This window comes from Crocuta crocuta, unplaced genomic scaffold, assembly GCF_008692635.1.
Source record: "Crocuta crocuta isolate KB4526 unplaced genomic scaffold, BGI_CrCroc_1.0 scaffold99, whole genome shotgun sequence".
In the NCBI taxonomy this organism is placed as follows: Eukaryota; Metazoa; Chordata; class Mammalia; order Carnivora; family Hyaenidae; genus Crocuta; species Crocuta crocuta.
The window spans coordinates 7,981,318-8,002,842 of record NW_027551560.1 but is presented as its reverse complement, the minus strand read 5'-3'; the positions used below and the strand labels follow the sequence as shown (position 1 = coordinate 8,002,842).

General features: G+C 41.3%; 1 non-coding gene across 1 annotated transcript; it reads right to left on the bottom strand.

The window, feature by feature from the left end:
• Positions 1-20,469: 20,469 nt before the first annotated feature.
• On the bottom strand, positions 20,470-20,575 carry LOC144219566 (U6 spliceosomal RNA). Its single transcript, XR_013331456.1, has one exon. It is a non-coding gene; the product is annotated as a U6 spliceosomal RNA (small nuclear RNA).
• Between the last annotated feature and the right edge of the window lie 950 nt (positions 20,576-21,525).

Genomic DNA, 21,525 nt, shown 5'->3' with positions numbered 1-21,525 from the left:
CTGTGTCTGTCCCTTCCTCTCTTTCTCACTCAAAATAAATAAATAAAACATTAAAAACAAAATTTTTTAAAAATGAAAGTAAATCAATACATAAAATAAATGCTTCTAGGTCAACTTAGCTTTAATTCACATTTTTATAGGATCATATTATACCCTGATGTGGATGTTCCATAATAAAGTCAGCAATTCTTTTAGAGATGGACCGTCACAATTTTCAGGTTTTTATCATTCAAACAATGAAACAGCAACTACTCTTATTCCAAGGTCCTTTATTCTAGAAAATAGACACATTCCCAGGAATGGGAAATGAGAAGAAACAGTATTGCAGTTCCTACTTATAAAATGCTTTCCAGACAGGCTGGCAAAATTCCCATCTGAACTAGCAGTCAATAAGAGTTCACCCTTCTTCTCATATCACTGCCAAGAATAAGTGTCATAGCTGCTCTTTTTATTTTCTGATCTGAGGGATGACATCATTGGTTTCTTTGGCCACTAGTGATTGGAATTTTCTTTTCATTTGTTTATTAGTTTAATCTCCTTATCTGTGAATTACTTAGACTGCCCATTTTTCTAGGGTTTGCCTTTCTAAGTCAATGTATATAAATTACTTAGACATTATAAAATCTGACCCATGGATTATCATTTGCATTAGCAGTCTAGAAGGCAGGGAAGGCTTGCTTAAACAACCATTATCAAGTCTGAAAACCTCGAAGCTATAAGGAAAAATTACACATATTTGTCTCTGAAATAATGAAAAGCTTATATTTGGTGAAACATACCCTAAGCAGTGGCTTTGGTAGATATGCAAGTTTAAATGATCATTTGACTGCAATTGGGAAAATAGATTAGAGGAGAGGTGGCAGGAGGTGAATTAAAAGGTTGTTTCCAGTGTCTACATGTCCAAGAACAGGGTTGAGCAGATAGAGTGGATAGGTCATGCCAGTTGATTGAATGTAGGGGAGCAAGGCATGGAGATTCTAAAATATAAATGTTTGTTTGTTTTAACTAACATTTAATTAACATGGGTTAAGTAAAAAGAATATGAGCCTAAAAAGACAACAGAGCTGGATCTATTACCACTGGGGAACTGTCTCCTCAGAATAAGGGCGAAATCCGTGAGCTATGTTTTCCTCCTCTATAGTAATGGGAATACTATCCCTCATTTCTCAAGGTGGTTGGGATTAAATGAGCAGATATAAAAGCCTGTAGAGCAGGACCTGGTACAAGGCAAGACTTCATGTACCTCACCTCTCTGCCTGGACCTATCTCTTCCTGGCTTTTACTGGGCTGGACTCACATAAAATGAATGACTTGGTGGGCAGTAGTAACCAAGTCTGCAGGCTGGTCAGAATCACTGTTTTGAATTTATAGATCTCTGGGTTCCATTCCCAGGTGTTCTTTTAAAAACATTTTTTTTTAAATATATATATTTTTTTTATTTCTAGGCGAGAGAGAGAGACAGCGTGAGCAGGGGAGGGTCAGAGAGAGAGGGAGTCACAGACTGAAACAGGCTCCAGGCTCTGAGCTGGCAGTCAGCCAAGAGCCCGACGCGGGGCCCGAACCCACGAACCGCGAGATCATGACCTAAGCGAAAGTCGGACGCTTAACCGACTAAGCCACCCAGGCGCCCCTAAAAACATTTTTTAAACGTTTATTTTTGAGAGAAAGACAGAGCACGAGTGGGGGAGGGGCAGAGACAGAGAGGGAGACACAGAATCCAAAACAGGCTCCAGCCTCTGAGCTGTCAGGCTCCAGGCTCTGAGCTATCAGCACAGAGTCCAATGCGGAACTGAAACTCCAGAACGGTGAGATCATAACTTAAGCTGAAGTTGGACGCCCAACCGACTTAGCCACCCAGGCACCCCTCCACTCCCAGAGATTCTAATTTTGTTGGTCTGGTGTGGGACTCTGGAAATTTTGTATCTTTATCAAACTTTCCAGGAGATCCCAATAATTAGCCAGACTTGGGAACAGCTTTCCCAAAGGGCACAGGATCTAGTTGAAAAGACAGTTATCCGAGCCATTCACCAAGCTGTACATTAAATTGCCAGAACTTAGTCATCCTGCACAACTGAAAGTTTGTGCCCTTTGGCCAACATCTCCATTTCTCCCACCCCTCAGCCCCTGGCAACCATTCTAGTTAATAACCCTGGATTGTATACTTGAAATCTGCTGAGGGAATAGAACTTTAAGTGTTCATTCACACACACACACACACACACACACACACACACACACACAAGGTTTATGTGAGGTGATGGAGATGTTAATTAGCTTGACTGTGGTAAATATTTCACAGAGTATTAATGTATCAAAACATCATGTTGTGTTCCTTAAATATATACAAGTTTTATTTGTCAATTATACTTCAATAAAGAGGGGGGAAACTGAGTCAGGGTGGTGAGGCCATAAGGACTGTGAGGTGCTATGAATGATCTGGCCTCAGGGAGGTGTGGAGGTCTCACAGAGGGGGTGAGAAAGAGAGAATGGACTGTGCTGTCAGCTGGAAAGTGAAGGGAGAGAAAAGAGAGGTAGGTTGAGGTTAAGTGGGAGGCTCTTGAAATGCTAACTAAGGAGTTTGAACTTTAGCACAAAGGCAATGGAGACTCATCAAACGTTTTTAAGCAAGGCAGTAACTTGCTAAGAACTTGTCTTAGTAACTGAGTAAAACAACCCTGGCAGCTCTGTGGAGAATGCACTCTACAGATGTTAGGGATTGTCTTTGTTAAAACTATGATTATCCAAACAGCCTGATTTGGAAAATATACCCCTATGTGATCCTCCATTCTGTTCAAGGTGAGTGGAAGTACAAAGAATAGTGTGGTCGAAGTGATGAAATATTGGGAAAAACAGAAAATTTGCCTTATGCCCTGTCTCAAGGTAAATACCTTTAAAGTTCTAGCTTTTTATTTTAAAATTAATTAGCATTTTTTCTTTAGTAACCTTGCATGAGATAGACTGAAAAATAGCAAAATCTTGAATTGCACCAATTTAGAGCTCAGTTGCTCAAAAAGGCTTTACTGAATTTAAGCCACAGCTTTATGTTTGCCAAGGAGTAGTAATAAAAGATCTTTTTGTCTGTTGGACAAATGAGTCAGTATTAGTGAAGGAAAAAATCAGAACACATAGTGTCTTTTTTCATAAAACAATTCAAAGTTAAAATTGTGAAGAGCCCTTGACTTCCAGCCCAGAACCCAAGTCCTTGTGCTGTTTATGGTACATACAAGCTGAAATGGGAGTGCCCAGACAGGAGACACAATGGCGCTTGGAGGCTTTGAATGGAAGATATCTTAAATGGGGTGCAGGAGGGAGAAGAAGAGAGACACCGGTTAGAAAGATTACTGTCCTAGTCATCAAATGACATAGGCAACACCCAAAGACTTCTGGCTAAATTGTAGGATTACTTTCAGGTGGGCCCCTCTGCAGCACCATGAGCACTGCTAAAGTGCAAGGGAGGCACGGAACCAGGTCTCTCCTGACAACCAAGGACGAAGAAGAAAGATGAGCCCCAGCCAACCCTTGGACTCTGCTTTGCCAACATGCTCCTTGAGAACATACAGATTCCAAAGGAAAGCAATAGGATTCTCTCACAACAGGCATCTTATAATAGCTTAGAAAATAATGAATTTTCTTTGAAGAATACATAATTGCAATTTTTTTCCAATTACAAAAATATATATGTTTATGGTAAAAATTTAGGAAAGCCAAAGCTTATAAAAATTACCCAAAGTCCCCCACCCAACATTAAACACTGCTAATATTTTGAAAACTATTGTTGCAGGATTTTTTACCTTAATACCTGGGATTTGTTGTCTCACTGCTTCAAAGAATGAAGAGGTGGGCACAGAATAAAATGAGCAGCAGGCAAAAGTTTATTAGAGTATAAGCTTAGAAAGGAAGAATAGTATGAAAGATCTCTTTATAGAGAGGGGGCATTGGAAAGTGAATACCAAGGACTATAGGCAAGGGTCTTTCTTTTTTAGGGCTTTTAGTCATCCCCCATCCCCTTCTCCTTTTTCCTTCTCAAGATCTACCCTTATTGGCTAGGTAACTCTAAATGCCTAGTCATTCCTTTTTGATTGACTCATTTCTAGTATATGAAAGGTGGTCTATGGCCATAACGTTCCTTGTTCCTTGTGGGTTCTACGTTTTTATAGTCTACTTATTTTAGTCAGGTCTTTTGTTTGTCAAATTCCTGAGGGAAACCTGAGGGGGAGTAGATGGTGTCTGTTACATTCTTTTTTTTTTTTTTCTTTTTTTTGGTGTCTGTTACATTCTTAAGAGGAACTTTATACCTGAGGGAGTTTGCTTGAGATCGAACGTTCTCAAAAGAAATGTTTTAAAATTTGTGTTCTTTCTCACCCAAAGACCATCAAGCCACAGCCTCTCCCTTTCTGCCTACTGAATCCTATCTTTCCCTATCACACTATCAAACATCTCTCTATTCATATAAACTAAAAAAGATAGTTTTTCAAAAGAGGACTCTTGTCACAAATAATTTTTGTAAGCTATTTTCCTATTCAACAATATGTTCTGGACATCCAAAAAATAGATAATTACAGATCTCTTTTTGTTATCCTCTTTTTGTTAGTTGCATAATATTTGGATGTGTAGGGCACAAGAGCAGGCCATCCCAAGATGGGCCACTTTGGCATGAACATCATTTTGACTTAAAAGCAATAAAAACCCAGCAGATTCAGGAAAACCTCTTTACCTCCCCCCTCAACTGCCTGCCTATGTCAGGATGAGAGCTATTAACAGAGATTCCTCTTTACCTAAGAACTTAACTATACAAGGACAACCTTTGTTTTCCAGACATCTCCTTTCACCTTCCTACTAATGGTCTTCCTCCCCTTTGTATCCATAGATCCTGCCCCTCCCCTTTGCTCGTATAAACATGTTGCCTGACTGTCTATGGAATTCCCATGTCTGTGTGGATTCCTCATATGTACACTTAATAGTGTATAATTTTTTTCCTGTTAATCTGTCTCATATCAAAATGATTCTTGGTCAAGCTAGAAGGACCTTCAAGTATATAAAGAAATGCTTTCTCCCCAACAGATGAAAATAATTCATTTAAACAATTCTCTTTTGATAGACTTTCTACTTTTTCACTATAATATGCAACATTCCAGGCTCTTGACTGTCCTGGGTCTGTCCATTCAGGAAATATTCCTTGAATGGTGTCTCTTGGTCTCCCTTGTTGAGACTTTGGTTATATTATTTCCCTATTCATAGTGGTATTTGGGACTCTCCACCATGTGTACTTTGGCTTGTTTCTTGAGGTAGCCCTGGAAAAGAGAAGAGACAGACAAACACACATGGAACAAAGGCACACAAACACACAGACAAATCCAATAAACAAGCAAACCAAAAGGGAAAAAGAAAAAGAAAAAATAGGAAGAAAAAAAGAGAAAAAACATGAAGGAGGAAAAACAAATAATAAAAATTTAAAAATAAAAAATAAAAGAGAAGAAAAGAGAAGAAAAAAGAAAAAACCCCAAAGACAAAGGACAGTCTAAAAGCATAAAACCAGAATTCCCAGCTACAAGTAAAGAGCAGGGTGTATGCAGTGCTGATGAAAGAGAATATGCAAAGAGAGAAATAACAGGGTGGGGAGAAAGCGAAATTGGACAATGACCAGGCAGAGAGACTAAGAGGCTTAATTCAGAGAGAGAAAGATGATAATATGGTAAGAGGTGAGGAGAAAGAAACGAAGATAATGTTACTCAGAGATACTATATAGTCTGATTACTCCAGAGAAAGAGAGATAGAAAGGTAGTGGTAGAGGTGTAGAATATACATCTAGAGAATGTATTAAATGTGACTGTTTAAGCAAACCAATGACCAGAGTGCCCAGTCCAGCGGAGGGGAGGGATACGAATGAGACAAGGGAAAATATATCTGAATAGAAAGAACTGATCTAGATTTAATCATGGCAGTGCATCTATGTTGTTCTTGCTCTGGGCTCTGGTATAAAAAAAGCAGCTCTTTATCCGGGAATGGGTATGGTTTGGTGTAGGCAGGTCTTAGAATCCACTGTGGTCCATCGGCCGTGCCCTGAGGTCCCACCTTGGTGGTTGTGGGGAGAAAAATGGCTGTGCCCCTGTCCCTTTTCATACCAAGTGTTGCAAATCACTCTTTCGGGTCCGATCTCGCTGTGTCACGAGTGTAGCCAAGGTGGGCCATGTTATATGTCTCAAGCCACGCCTCGTTTCCAGATCTTAGTCCACAAGCTTTATGGATACCGCCTGAAATATAAACCTGCATTCCAAGGCCTTCCAAGCAGTTTCAAGCCAGCCGCTTCCCACTGGGGATCGAGCTGAGCTAGAAGAGTGGGGGAGGGGTTTCAGGCCACACTGCTTCCCCTCTGGATCAAGCTGGCAAGCAGAGGAGCAGTTTCTCCTGGCGCCGCCTGGGACTGGGGAGTCCAGCTTAAAGTCAGCTCCACAGCTGTAAACCGGATCGCTCTCTGTCCCGAGCTGAGGTTTTTCTCTTCTCCAAGGATAGAAACAGTTCTTTGAGCAGTTTCAGCTGCTCTTTCTTTTCCCCTTGACTCACCACAACTCCCTACAAAGGGGGCTCCTTCCCCTCCCTCCGTGTCTCCGGGTTCTGGGGTTCTGCCCGTTTTTATCTTCCCCAGTTCGCACTCATGCACCTATAAGGTTGTTTTCTAAGTGGACTCTGTCTCCTTTTCTTCTCAAACTCCTGCGGTTCTGTAAGTGTTCCTATGGCTTCAGGCCTTCTCGCTTGAGGGATGGGGATTAGTGAAATGTACGGAGCCCCCTATTTCTCTGCCATCTTGCCTCTATAATAATCTCATTTTAAAAGGCAGAGACAGGGGGTTTATTGTCAGTTAAATATGAGAAATTCTGGGCTGAAGAACTATAAACAACTTTGATTTTAAGTGTTTACTGCTGAACTTCCCAGACTTATTACCATGCTAATATGCATCAGGACTCTCCAGTGGTCCCACGTGGTCTGGGCTTGCAGAGGTCAGCCCAGAGTCCTGGGCTGTACTTGAAGGCTTTAGACAAGTCTCTTCCCTCTCTGAGCCTCAGTTTCCTCGTCTCTAAAGTACCTTCTTAGGGATTACCTTCTTTTTGTGAAGGTTTCATCAGCAAAGTGTTTGAACAGCACTGAAACATCAAAAGTCTGCAATAAATGTTAGCTATTAACATTTTAGCATTAAAGTCCACCATGTACTTTTCCATTACTGCCTTATCTTCTTGATCACGTTTCTTCTTGATCAAAAGCATAGTTCCCTCCATTATCTTTGTACTTGTGTTTATACCCCCAAATGCAGCCCCAACAGGGCAGGGAGCCATTCATGCTTACTGCTTGGTGCTGTGGCAGGAGGCCTGTTGACAAGAGGTGACAGTGGAAGGGTATGGTTTAAGCAGTTAGATCAAGAGTCTGCTGAGAGCCAAGGTCACCTTACTTCTGACCTCCATACTGGCTTTAGCACCTGCTGAGGTTCTTCATGGGTGATCTGTGGTCACAGTGCATCTGCCAGAGGGGGGCTGCTCTTCTCAACTAAGGTTTAATCAGGACATTTTTCTCTTTTCTTTATTTGTACTTTTGGAATTTACAGTCTTAGAAATGTTGCCATTCAAAATGAAGGTTTTTAAAATTTTTTAAAAAATATTTATTTTGAGAGAGACAGACAGAGTAAGAAGAGTAAGGAGGGGAGGGGCAGAGACAGAGAGTGAGACACAGAATATGAAGTAGGCTCAGGCTCTGAGCTGTCAGCACAGAGTCCGACATAGGGCTCAAACTTGTGAATCCTGAGATCATGACCTGAACCGACACTCAACCGACTGAGCCCCCCAGGTGCTCCCACGATGAAGTTTTTTATTAGAATTGTTATAGAATCTGGTCTGGATCACCCAGTAGAAGAACCAAGCAGCACTCTGAGATCTTGGAAGGCTGGAGGCTTATTTTACACCAGTGGACTCAAAGGAGATCACTCTCCAGAGGTCTGAGCATGAGTATAAGCAGAAGGAACAATTTATAGTCTATTATTTCTACATTTCTCATTAGTAGTAACTTGGCACGTGACAAGCAGGGTGAGAAGAAGAACCTGGAAGGGGGAATTTTCCTATCAGTCCTGTAGGCCACTTTATAACAGATTTTCCCCTACCAGAATTGTGCATCTTGGAGTAAGTGGGATAAATGGAGATATGGAGCATTCTAGATCCCATACATCCTTCTTTCTTGAGAGAGAAAGAGGCAGGTGAGTAGACAGTGGGCTGTTTATAAGTATATTGCATTTCAGAAGGACATTTCTTGAGGTAATGACTTTAACAGATCAGATATCACTGCCGTGAACTTCTGCCAAGAAGTCAATATTTTAAATATCATTTGTTTTTGGCTGGTCCCAAAATACATTACGTTCCTCCCAAGGAGAAAATTTCCATCTCTTCAGACACCTCCTTGAAGTTCAGGCAGCATGCCAGAGCAATAAATATGGGCTGGCTCCTTAAAAGCCTTGTTCATTCCCAGGCAGGTGGTGCAGTTTTTTAGAATCCTTGGGTGAAGGGGTCTCTTCACTTGATTGCAATTGGTAACCAGTATTTTCAATTTTTGTTTAGTTTTCACCAGTGCCTACTATGTGGCAATCAGACCAATGGTGGTCAAAGGCTTTAAAAAAATTTTTTTTGGTAATGTTTATTTTTGAGAGAGATAGTGTGAATGGGGGAGGGGCAGAGAGAGAGAGAAACAGAATCTGAAGCAGGCTCCAGGCTTTGAACTGTCAGCACAGAGCCTGACACAATGCTCGAACTCACAAACTGTGAGATCATGACCTGAGCCAAAGTTGGACGCTTAACTGACTGAGCCAGCCAGGTGCCCCAAAGCCTTTTTTTTTTTTAAGTTTATGTATTTATTTCGAGAGATAGAGAGTGATGGGTTTTTGGGGTGATGCTGACGACCAAGAAAGAATTCTTGAAAAAGTTTTTGGTGCAAAAAGGTGATTTTATTAAAGCATGGGGACAGGACCAAAGGGCAGAAAGAGCTACACTGGGATTGTGAAGAGTGACTGGTTATATACTTTGGACTTGGGGAGGTAAAAATCCAAAGGGAAGTTTCCAAAGAGATTTTCATATGCTAAAGACTCACAGATTACTGGACATCTAGCTATAATCAAGCTAAGGTTGTTTTTCCCTCTAGAAAAGCATTAACATATGACAGTAGGGAGTTCCTGGACTTTAGGCTATCGATAAGATGGTGCCCTTTTTTGTGTGTAATTGTACTAAGATATTTGTAAACTGATGGAGACTCTTAATGGTTTAACCATCTGTTTTCTGTCCTTTCCTTTGTTCTTGTGTTATTGAATCTGGTCTGGATCACCTTGCAGAAGAACCAAGAAGCACTCAGAGGTCTTGGAAGGCAGGAGGTTTATTTTACACCGGTGAGCTCAGAGATCATTCTCCAGAGATCTGAGCCCAGAGCATCAGCAGAGGGAACAATTTATAGCTGTTGCTTCCGCATTCCTCATTAATGTTCGTGAGAAGCAGGGTGGGAGTCTTTGATCAGGGACAGTAATTTCCTTATCAGTCCTGTCAGCCATCTTATAACTGATTTTTTCCTATCACTTGACCAGGCAGGAGCTCCTGAGAAATATTACACATATCCCACCTTGTGGGAGTGGGGTGTATATGCTAGCTTGTACTTTGCCCTCAGCCTGCATTATGCTCCCTCATCAGAGAGCATGAGCAAAGGAGGGAGAGAGAGAGAGAGAGAGAGAGAAAATCCAAGCAGTTTCCACACTGCTAGCATGGAGCCCAAAGGGGAGCTTAAACTCAAGAACCATGAGATCCTGACCTAAGCCGAAATCAAGAGTCAGACTTAACGAACTGAGTCACTCAGGTACCCCTGGTCAAAGGCCTTTTCTTTTTTTAAATGTTTAAAAGATGTGTATACATAACCTGATTGAGAAATATAGTTTTTTCATTAAAAATGCATTTATTTAAGTAAAAGAAAGTGAGCATATTTTTAAATATATTTAGCAAATAACAAAACAGACTGTGCATTGATATGTCAAAACCTGTGTCCCCAGGCATTGGAACAACAGAGGTTTGGGACCCTGCCCCAAAGCAGGAACAGGAAGGGAGTTCACCCCTTGCTCAGATCCATGTGTGTGAAAGCATCCTAGTCACTCCAGAGCAAAAAAGACGTGTTGGGCAGTTGCACATGTATTTCGGTATATTTAAAATTCAGGGGGCACCTGGGTGGCTCAGTTGGTTAAGTATCTGACTTCAGCTCAGGTCATGATCTGAGCCCTGTGTTGGGCTCTGTGCTGACAGCTCAGAGCCTGGAGCTTGCTTCAGATTCTGGGTTCTTCCTCTCTCTCTGCCCCTTCCCTGCTCACACTCTTTCTCTCCCTCAAAATAAATAAACTTTAAAATTTTTAAAAATTTAAAAAATTCAAATAGTATCATAAACCCAGTTCAAGTGTTCTGAGGAAGATGAGTGCAAAGGAAGGCTCCCTCTGAGGTCTGACCCAGGGGTTCCATGGTGTAGGAAGTTAAGTGATTTGCAAAGGGAGGAGTGAGTAATCCTAAAGACTGAATTCACAAGGATCAACATCTTAAACATGGATTCTTTTCCTTCCTCAAGTTAATCTGTTTCTCTGTATGTATTCTTCTCTTTCTCTAGTTAAAAGGGAAAGGAAGAGAAATGTGAACTTTTTAGACCAAGCAACTAACCTTTTTCTGCAGAATTCACTTCTTTGCAGACACCCTCTGCCAAGCAACGTCCCACAGTGCCACCTCCTGGACGACTGTCCTAGTCAGTCTTCCCTCCTTCATGGTGGAGACTTCAGGTAGATCCATTTCTGTTTCCAGCTCAACCAACATGTGCCCCTACTGCCTCCAGAGTTTAATATAACACTGTTAAAAAAACACAATTCAACAAAGTGAACTTGAAGATCTCATTGGCTTTACTGAGTGATTCACTACTTAGGCAACATTCCACCTAGCAAGCACAAGATACTGGAACAGTTGTACACCTTGTAGGTGTTTTACTGGAAGGTGGATCTGGCAAGGAAGTTACTAGGAAAAGAAAACAAAAGGATTGTTTCAGGCTGGGAGGAAAGGCCCAACAGGGTTTGTATCATGCAGATTAGCTCACTAAGTGATGATGAGTACATTTCAGATTGACTGTTCTTCACCCTACTAAAGAACAAATGGGCCAATCAGGCAATTAGAGAATAAATTAAAAATATATATAAAACAAATGAAAAGGAGAATGCAACAATCCAAACTCTATGGGATGCAGCAAAGGCAGTCCTAAGAGGAAAGTACATTGCACTCCAGGCCTATTTCAAGAAATTAGAAAAAGTGCAAGTGCAAAATTTAACAGTGCACCTAAAGGAACTAGAGCACCCCAAACACGGTAGGAGAAGAGAAATAATAAAAATCAGGGCAGAAATAAACAATATAGAAACCGAAGAAACACTTGAACAGATCAATGAAACCAAGAGTTGGTTTTTTGAAAAAATAAACAAAATTGACAAACCTCTAGCCAGGCTTCTCAAAAAGAAAAGAGAGAGCACCCAAATAGACAAAATCACGAATGAAAATGGACTGATACCAACCAACCCCTCAGAAATACAAGCAATTATCAGGGAATACTATGAAACACTATATGCCAACAAGCTGGGCAACTTAGAAGTAATGGGCAAATTCCTAAACACACACTCACTACAAAAATTTACATGGGAAGAGATAGAAAACCTAAACAGACACATAACAAGTAAGGAAATCGAATCAGTTATAAAAAATCTCCAACAAATAAGAGCCCTGGATCAGATAGCTTCTCTGGGGAATTCTATCAGACATTTAAAACAGATATAATACCCATTCTTCTTAAACTATTCAAAAAAATAGAAATCGAAGAAAAACTTCCAGACTCATTTTATGAAGCCAACATCACTTTGATTCCCAAGACAGACAGAGACCCAGCAAAAAAGAAGAAGTACAGGCCAATATACTTGATGAATACAGATGTAAAAATCCTCAACAAGATCCTTGCAAATCGAATTCAACAGCACATAAAAAGAATTATCCACCATGATCAAGTGGGATACATTCCTGGGTCACAGGGCTGGTTCAATATTTGCAAATCAATCAGTGTGATACATCACATCAACAAAAGAAAAGATAAAAATCATACGATCCTGTCAATAGATGCAGAAAAAGCATTCAACAAGATACAGCATCCCTTCTTGATAAAGACCCTCGAGAAAGAGGTGATAGAAGGAACTTATTTAAACATCATAAAAGCCATCTATGAGAAGCCCTCAACTAACATCATCCTCAACGGGGAAAAACTGAGAGCTTTCCCCCTGAGATCAGGGACACTACAGGGATGTCCACTCTCACCACTGTTGTTGAACACAGTGCTGGAAGTCCTAGCATCAGACATCAGACAACAAAAGGAAATAAAAGGCATCAGACTTGGCAAAGAAGAAGTCCAACTTTCCCTTTTCACCGATGACATGATACTCTTCCTAGAAAACGCGACAGACTCCACCAGAAGCCTACTAGAACTGATCCAAGAATTCAGCCAAGTTGCAGGGTACAAAATCAACATCCAGAAATCGGTTGCATTTTTATACACCAATAATGAAGGAGAAATCAAGAAACTGATCCCATTCACAATTGCACAAAAAACATAAAATACCTAGGAATCAACCTAACCAAAGATATAAGAGATCCGTATGATGAAAACTATAGGACGCTTATGAAGGAAATTGAAAAAGGCACAAAGAAATGGAAAAACATTCCATGCTCATGGATTGGAAGAATAAATATTGTTAAAATGTCATTACTACCCAAAGCAATCTACACATTCAATGCAATCCCAATCAAAATTGCACCAGCATTCTTCTCAAAGCTAGAATAAACTATCCTCAAATTTGTATGGAACCACAAAAGACCCTGAATAGCCAAAGTAATATTGAAGAAGAAAACCAAAACGGGAGGCATCACCATCCCAGACTTTAGCGTCTGCTACAAAGCTGTCATCATCAAGACAGTATGGTATTGGCACAAAAACAGACACATAGACCAATGGAATAGAATTGAGAACTCAGAATCGGACCCAAAGGGATACAGCCAACTAATCTTTGACAAATCAGGAAAGAGTATCCAATGGAAAAAAGACACCCTCTTTAACAGATGGTGCTGGGAGAACTGGACAGCAACATGCAGAGGAATGAAACTAGATCATTTTCTCACACCACACACAAAAATAAACTCAAAATGAATAAAGGACCTGAACTTGAGACAGGAAACCATCAAAACCCTGGAGAAGAAAGCAGGGAACAACCTCCTTGTCCTCAACTGCCACAATTTCTTACTTGACACATCCCCAAAGGCAAGGGAATCAAGAGCAAAAGTGGACTATTGGGACCTCATCAAGATAAAAAGCTTCTGCACGGCAAGGGAAACAATCCATAAAACTAACAGGCAACCGAAAAAATGGGAAAAGATAGTTGCAAATGACATATCAGATAAAGGGTTAATATCCAAAATCTATAAGGAACTCACCAAACTCCACACCCGAAAAACAAACAGTCCAGTGAAGAAATGGGCAGTAGATATGAACAGACACTTCTCCAAATAGGACATCCGGATGGCTAACAGACACATGAAACGATGCTCAGCATCCGTCCTCATCAGGGAAATACAAATCAAAACCACACTGAGATACCACCTCATGCCGGTCAGAGTGGCTAAAATGAGCAAATCACAGGACTCTAGATGCTGGTGAGGATGTGGAGAAACGAGCACCCTCTTACACTGTTGGTAGGAAAATAAACTGGTACAGCCACTCTGGAAAACAGTGTGGAGGTTCCTCAAAAAATTAACAATAGAACTCCCCTATGACCCAGCAAAAGCACTGCTAGGAATTTACCCAAGGGATACAGGAGTGCTGAGGCATAGGGGCACATGGACCCCAATGTTCATAGCAGGACTCTCAACAATAACCAAAACATGGAAAGAGCCTAAGTATCCATCAACGGACGAATGGATCAAGAAGATGTGATTTATCTACACAATGGAATACTGCATGGCAATGAGAAGGAATCAAATCTGGCCATGCGTAGCAACATGGATAGACCTTGAGGGTGTTATGCTGAGTGAAATAAGTCAGGCAGAGAAGGACAACTACCATATGTTTGTACGTATAGGAGAATTAGGAGGAACTTATCGGAGGGCTGTGGGGAAGAAGAATGGGGGAAATAGTGGGGTAGAGAGAGAGAGGCAAACCATGAGAGACTCTTGAATGCTGAGAACAAACTGAGGACTCATGGGTTGGGGCGAGGGGAAGGGGAATGATGGGCATGGAGGAGGGCACTTGTTGGGATGAGCACTGGTGTTATATGGAAACCAACTTGACAATAAACTATTTAAAAAATTAAAAACTTAAAAAATTTTTTTAAAAAGTCATGTTTGGGATATGTTGAACCTATAATTTAGTCTTGGTGTGCTTGGGAGTTGCGGTGGAAATGGGGGTGTCTGGACAGGAGAGGGAAAGATTCCATTTGGGGCTTGTTGTTTCTTTTTAACACATATACTATCTGTGTATGGAATTGCTCATAAGCACAGCTGTGAATAGAGTCTAGGTGAAAACAGAATCAGTGACAATGCCTCAGGATCAGGTCAGAGCTGAGCCTTCTCTCACTGGCCTCACCCTAGGAGAGCATCTATGTCACAGCCTGGCATTGTTTACCCAAAAGCAGAGAGAAGAACCTTAAACTTTCTTATAAGACCCTTTGAAAATGAATCAGAATGCAAGGACTCCTCTCTGGGTGAACGTCAGGACTGAGAAATGCAGGTGGCAGATGTGGTTGGAAATGTTTGCTGTTCGCAACAAAAAAATCAGAGTTTAGAGTTATTCTAATATTAGGATTTCCATTCAGCTTTCTTGGTTTGCATTTGCCAGGCATTCCTTTTCCATCCCTCTATTTTCCACTGCCTTGCGTCTTGTCTGATACATATTGAACATAGGATGAAACACCAGGAGTCTGACATCACTCTTGTCTTTTCTACCTGAGAGCTCAGCCACAAGCACTCAGTGAAGTGCCCCCAAATGCAGCACAGAGCAGGCACCCTTTGTTGCTGAGTGGATGGAGGTAAGGGTGGGGGGTCAGCGTCCCAGAAGATGTCACCTGAATCCTCAAGACTGATCTTTCTCGAATGAAATCTGGCCATGTGTAGCAACACGGATGGACCTTGAGGGTGTTATGCTGAGCGAAATAAGTCAGGCAGAGAACAGATACCACATGTTTGCACGTACAGGAGGATTAGGAGGAACTTAACGGAGGACCATGGGGGAGAAGAAGGGGAAAAACGGTGGGGGAGAGGGAGGGAGGCAAACCGTGAGAGACTTGAATACTGAGAACAAACTGAGGGCTGATGGGAGTGTGGGGGAGGGGAAGGGAGGGAGATGGGCATGGAGGAGGGCACTTGTTGGGATGAGCACTGGGTGTTATATGGAAACCAACTTGACAATAAACTATTAAAAAAAAAGACTGATCTTTCTCCTGTCAAGCCTTATGATTGGGAGAACGTACTAAGTGATTGAGTATTAAAACTTTGTTTAAAAAGTAAAAGAGGTTAACTAGAGCTAACTTTTTACCAAGTATGGCCTAATAATAATAGTCTTCTAAGATTTTTCCCAGGATTAAATTCACAGTATTACTTAGGTAAATATTTAATAATTAACAGGATATGGTCAATATGTATCTATCCTGTGTAGAACAGTGGTTGGGAGAGTAATTAACAAAGGAGCAGAAATCTCCAAACCTATAACTCTAAAGTGTCGCTTGCTGGGTCTGTGACCAAGGCTCAAATACAAAGTCATTATTAGTAGAGCCAGTATATTTCTTCTTAAATATAAGCAACACTTAAATGAGTGTTTGCTTTGTGACACTTCTCTCAGATGTATATATTTGTTCTGTAACGTATGTGTGTCATATTTCACAACAAAAAGGCTAAGAAAAAGAAAATGCATATAAAATCTTCAGCACTGTGTTGAGTTCTCATTAAATAATGTAGTTGTGGGTTTTCTTAATATTAATTTAGAGATGCTTCACTGAAACTGCAAAACTAGATGAAGGACTTCAAACTGACAGCTCTCTTTCTAGCAGCAAAAGCAAAGAATGAGACAGAATGTGCCCAGCCCATGAGTGCATCAGGAGATGCAGCCAGACAAAGACATTCCCTCCTGGTGTTAACCAAGCCAGCAGGCTGCAGGGAATTGGCAGGGCACAGTGCCTTGTGAGGCCATGTCCAGCAGAATCAGAATAACCTAGGCTGGAAAAGCAAGATTTTCTGAAGGTAGGGACAGCTGTGGCATTTTATCAAACCTTTGCTGGTGATTCTAACCTGCAGCCAGGGTTGAGAAATCTGTACCAGGTCTGAGGTGGAGGATGGCAGCTGCTGCCACAGGAGCATATGCTACTCCCAAGTATAATAGATACCCCAGAGGTGGAGCAGAAGAGCCTTCAGCAGACACTATGCTCTCAAGGAATTTTGTGTGGCAGGCTGAGATGAGTAGTGAGAGGCAGGGGAGAGAGCTGATCCCCAACTCCGCCTCCTCTGAGTGACAAGTTGGCTGAAGTTTGTTTCTTAAGGCAGCAGAGTTTCTGTGGTCACAGGTAGTACTGTATGTGCCCTTCAATGCTTGATACTGGAATTAATTTTTTAGAGAAGGGTATTGGGATCCCTCAGGTTCAACATCATCCTGGATAACAGCCCATATATTGGAGGAGCAAACATCAGTTGTTGAAAATATGATTTTCAGGCCTCTTAAGAAATTTTGACTTTTTACTTAAAAAGTTATAAGCTATTTCAATGCTGTAGCAATAACCAAAAATGTCAACTTATACATTTATGAGTCTCTCCCAGGACACATGTGCCTCTAGAGACAAAAGAAGACATGAAGAAATGAAATGAAGATAAGAGAAACTGAGTTTGCCTGGGGGATGTGGCCCAGAAAGAATCCAGAGAACACCAGGGCAGTGTATGTTTGTCTCTGCCATGAGTAAGCCTTTGTGTATGGCAACTCAGTTCAAATCTGATGCAAACACCTGGAGTTAGCATCAGCCTCCACAGGTTAAAGGGCATGGTCCCCAACAAGACTGTCCCCCCTAAGATGCCAGTCACAAATTCAAGGATCCCCTGGCCATCCGCACTTCTGACCAAATGACTACAAGTCCAGGAAGTTCCCATGCCCACTCTCCACATTTGTTTTACTAATTCACTAGATCAACTCACAGAGTTCAGAAAATCACTGTACTTAAAAACACAGTTTTATTATAAAAGATTCAAATCAGGGCAAGACAAATGAAAAGATACATAGGGCAAGGTCTGGATGAGTCATAAACACAAAGCTTCCATGCCCTTTGCCCAGAGAATGAGGGCACATCACCCTCCCAGCACATCAATATATTCACCAACCAGGAAGCTCTACCAAACTTCAGTGTCCAGAATTTTTACTGGGATTTTGTCACATAGTCATAATTGATGGAATCATTGGCCATATGATTGAACTCTATATCAAGCTTTTCTCTCCTCCTAAGAGGTCAGGCTGGCTCAAAGCTCTAAACCTGCAATCACATGGCTGGTCTTTCTGGTGACCAGCCTCCATTCTGAGTCATCTTTTTAAGATAAACTCTTATGCAACCCAAGGGGCTCATGAGTAACAAATTCCTATTACCCAGGAAATTCCTAGGAGTTAATCTCATTCCCAGGAACAAGAGAAAAGGCTAGGCAAATTCCTTATTATACAAGAAGCTTCATACTTTGGGACACTATGTTGTAGAAGAGGTAAAAGGGGATAGTTACATTACAAAGACTGAGTTTTTGTCTAAGAGCCATACGTAAGGGAATACTTAAACCAACCCTGATATGGAATGGGCATTTAGATAGGCCAAATGGTCAAATTCAAAATGTTCTTTGTAAACCAAAATACTGTTATCTGGCAAGTCTAAAATGTACTGTCACTCCACAGATTGTAGGCTCACAAGAAAGATCAAAACAGTTTCAAGGTTATGGAACTGACTAGCATGAACCAAATTTACCAAAGAGTTTATATAAATCTGAGTAACAATGTAGCAATTTACAATAAAGAATGTTTTGATTAGGTGATGGAGAATGATTGTACCAGTTTTTTGGTACCTCTTCTACCTGCAGCAAAGCTAACATTCAGAGACAAATTAAATAAAAGAATTGTGCTTGGTGAGTATGGAATTGGAACAAAGGCAAATCCCCATGTGTTCTTACCTTTTGACCCTCTTTCCAAACTCCAGGTGTACTATCACCCTTCTGTTTTCATAGTAGAATCTTTCCTTAGTCATGTTAATAATATTTATATTTATATGTAACCCTCACTTACATCATACTGTATTTTTTCAAGGACACATAAAGGTCATCTTAATTGTGATTTGTCAGCCAAGATTTAACAAGTTTCCCTCTGTACATATTTACCATTGAACCCAAGGGTTTATCTCATACTCATATCTACTTTTAAATCATTTATGACCAGTCATATCCAGAGCATCAATTTCTGATCTTACCACAGAATTTGGCCTGTACACTTTGTATACTGTGGGAGAACTTAGTCTGTGAGTATAACTCAAAGTTGCCATTCAAGCCAGCCAGTGTTTACTTCTTTAGGCATGTGTGACTAATCGTAGGCATTTAAACATGCTTTGTTCTAGGTGGTATGTCCTAAAGTTAGAGCCTTTTAAAATGTTGTTTTCTTGACATTTGGTCGTTCAGTTGAAGCCTTTACATATCTTTCATCAGTGGAACATGAATAAAGAGTGGAGTTCCTTCAGAATGAGTTTGAGACAGTGCCAGGATTATGGAGAGGCTAGAGGCAGGAAGGAGAGAAGCTCAAAAATACAATGTTACTTCTGCCTGGATTGATCTCCTATGTGCAGTTTTTTATTTTCCAAAATCATCAAATGAAAAGGCAGCTGTTCCAAGGACTCAAGCCCGTGACTAGACATGAGACTTCACTTCAGTTATTCATTGCCCAGAATCTGTGTGATATGCTGACATTTCAGAAGCCCTCATGATGGTTCATCCTTGGATATAAAGGACCAGAGTTGGACACACAGATGGCATCCCAGCTGTGTATACACAAACCCATTTTATCTGCCACCCACACCACATATGGTTTAGTCAAGATTCTGTCACAATGCCAATGTAGCTTCTTTGGGAGCAGCCATTAGAAGGAGAAGAAATTGTTTTTGTCAGCTGCCCAGGGGAGCAGGTCAGCCTGCTGCATGAGGCAGGCAGACAGGGCGTTCCATCTGTTTTCTCTTGGGAGTGGTCATGATATTTCTCATCATGTACTTCTCAGTGGTGTGAGGCATGTGACAGATATGCCTCAGGGAACAGCACTGTGCTGTGAGCCAGGCAGTATCACTGAAGACTGTCAGAAATTAGTGTGAGCCTCAGTGAACCCTGGGTCAATGTCCACGTAGAGGAGTTCTTGTACTGGCAGCAGCAAAGATCCTGAGGCCCACAGACAGAGTCATCATGTCAAAAACAAGAACTGTGACCCACCTCTACAAACTCCTTGTCTCTGTGCTTCCTGTCCCAGTCATTGGCACCACCATCTATCAAGAAACTAGAAATCTCTCTTAGGTCACCTTCCCTCACCCCTCAGCAACCCACCAGTTCGGCCATATACCCTCTGAATTTTTCTCAAATCTATCCACTTTTCTCCATCCCTAAGGCCCTCGTTCAACTGGCTTTGGGTATCTTCATCTTGAAAAACACTGACAGCTTCCTAACTGATCAGCCTCATCTGCTGCTCCTCCACTTGGTCTCCATACTAGTCCAAAGTGATTTTTATTTATTTAGGTTTTTTAATTTGAGAGAGCGAGCATAAAAGCATAAGCAGGGAGCAAGGGACAGAGGGAGAGAGAGAGAGAGAGAAACAGAGAGAGAGAGAACATCTTAAGCGGGCTCCAGGCTCAGCACAGAGCCCAGCTCTGGTATCGGTCCCATAGACCTTGGGATCATGACCTGAGCAAAAATCAGGAGTCAACATTCAACTGACAGAGCCACCCAGGTGACCCAGTGTGATTTTTTGAAATACAAAGACATCACTGCCTTGATGAAAGCCTTCCACAATCTCCCACTGGTTTCATGACACAGATCATCATCAATATCCAGGTTTGACATGGCCCCTGCCTGCAACTCCACCTTCATCTTGGGCCACAGACCACCTCCCTCAAATCTTGACAGACCAGCTTTGCTGGCTTTGCTCTCAAATGTCTCACTAGACACATCTACCTGTTATTCCTTCTGCTTGCAGTAGAACCTTCTTAACACCATCCCCCTTTATTATAGTAAAATAGACACAACATAAAATGTACCATTTAAACCATTTTAAGTATACAGCTGAATAGCATTAAATACATTTGTGTTGTCATGCAAAAATACAGAACATGTTACTAGGTGCATGTCACTCTCATACAGGGACTATGCTAATCTTCATTGTATTGTTCCAGTTCTAGTCTATGTGCTGCTGAAGTGAATACTCACCCTCTTCTCACTATAAAGTCTGACCCATGCTGCAGATCTTAGCTTAAAGTCACTTATTCAGGGAAGCCTTCCAAGACCAGACACATTCTCTGTCACACAACCCCTTGACTGCACAGTACCCAGCATGAGTGACATGATTGTCTGATTGGTGTCTGCTCCCCTCACTGGATTGTGAGTGAGCTTCATGAGGGTAGCACTCAGGACGTAGAGGAATGGTGGGCACATAGTAGCTCAGTGCATCCTAGTTAAATGAATAAGTGAATGAATCAATAAATCAATGAAGAAATGCAATTCTACCCACAGTAAAGACCACCTTGGCATTTTTGTAGAAAACTAAAAAATTCTGCATTGTTTTAAACTCCATTCCAGAGTAGAATCTTGGCTTTATCTTTGGAGAGAGTTTTTTGTTTTGTTTTGTTTTCCTTTTTTCAAAAGAAAAATTACTAATTCAGACTTTACCCCCTCATAAAAGAAGAAAATAACTGGTAGTCTTTAAATAGTGTGTTTTCCTTTCCTTCAATTGATCAAGGTTTCAAAACTATTAAATCTAGTCTTAGAGCTCTGCAGCAGTTTGCAATTTCTAGAAACTAATGTAGAGCTTATTTTGCATAAGCACTAAGCATGATCCTGCACCACAACATCTGCACAGAAGCCCCTACCATCCATCAGGGACACTAGAGGGGTCTGGAGATGGCTTTCCTTGGAACCTGAGGTTGTCTGCACCCACCAAATTCACAGAAAACTTCTTGTGCTCACCTCCAGGAAGCTCTGCTGTGGGCCAGAAATAGCAGATCCAGGCTTCCATGGGACCAAGGACTCCAACCCTGAGTTACAGCAAGAACAGCTGACACACACTTTACCCTTCACACTGTATGTGTTATTCATAACACTAGGAGCTAGGGATCAACATCATCAACAACAGTATCCTAATTTTACAGATGAAGGG